The following is a 1,163-nucleotide window of genomic DNA, read 5'->3' on the forward strand; positions in this document are numbered from 1 at the left end:
ACACACACACACAAAAACAACAACTGGGGAATGTAACGCAGTGCAAAGGCCCCACGTGCAATTTCCAGTACCATAAATAAGTAAATACCAACTCTGACTGTCCCTGGATAGGAAACTGGGACAGCTGTCTTTTCAGTTTAGTTCTGTCCTCACCCACTCTTCTTGCTAATCCTTAAATTTCCAAAATAAAGTCTTTGAAATAAAGCAGAACAAACCCGAGCAATGTGGTTGCCGTTAACCGCACAAACCAGGGGGCTGTTCAGTCTGAATTCTCTACTCTGTTCTCCCTGTTTAGTCACTTGCCTAGCTGTAGATTCTATACTAAAATTGCCATCACAAGCTGAGCATGGTAGCCCGTGCCTGGAGGCAGAGGCAGGAGGATCACCTCAAACTGGAGTCCCGCCTGGGCTACACAGTGAGTTCAAGGTCAGCCTGAACTACATAGGAAACCTTATCTCAAAAAATCAAAACAAAACAGGGCTGGGGATGTAACTCAGTGGCACAAGCACCTGCCTGGCAAGTGCAAGGTCCTGAGTTTCATTCCCAGCACCAAAAAAAAAAAAACAAAAAACCCTCAAAGTTCCTGTCACAAAAGTCAGTGAAGTAACATGATGCAACTCACTCATATGAACTCACCTTGGACTTTAATTTGCCCAGCTTTTAAAGCCTTGTTTATAAGAACCATGAAGGGTACACTCTGTGATCCAAAATTGCCTATCCCCTGACTTTTTTTTTTTAGTACCTAGAATTGAATTCAGGACCTGGTCCAATCTTCCTCATTCATTCTTTAGCAAATGCCTAATCTACATATATGGAAATTCCCTGTCTCTCTCTCTCTCTGTCTCTGTCTCTGTCTCTCTTTCTCTCTCTCCCTATCTCTCGGTGTCATTTGGAATTGAAAGTAAGGTATTACTTATGCTAAACATATTCTATATCACTGAGTGACACTGCCAGCCCTACATTCTCAAAATTAAAAAGGATTGTGATAAATATCTAAATGTTGTACTTTTTGTCGATTTAAAATTCTGCAAATAAACCGGGCATGCTGGCACACGCCTGTAATCTCAGCACTCACAAGGCTGAGGCAGGAGAATCACTGTGAATTCAAGACCAGCCAGGGCTACAAAGTGAGCTCAAGGCCAGCCTGAACTGCATAGCAAGAC

Source organism: Chinchilla lanigera, unplaced genomic scaffold (genome assembly GCF_000276665.1).
Source record: "Chinchilla lanigera isolate Chin_1 unplaced genomic scaffold, ChiLan1.0 scaffold00001, whole genome shotgun sequence".
NCBI classification, from domain to species: domain Eukaryota; kingdom Metazoa; phylum Chordata; class Mammalia; order Rodentia; family Chinchillidae; genus Chinchilla; species Chinchilla lanigera.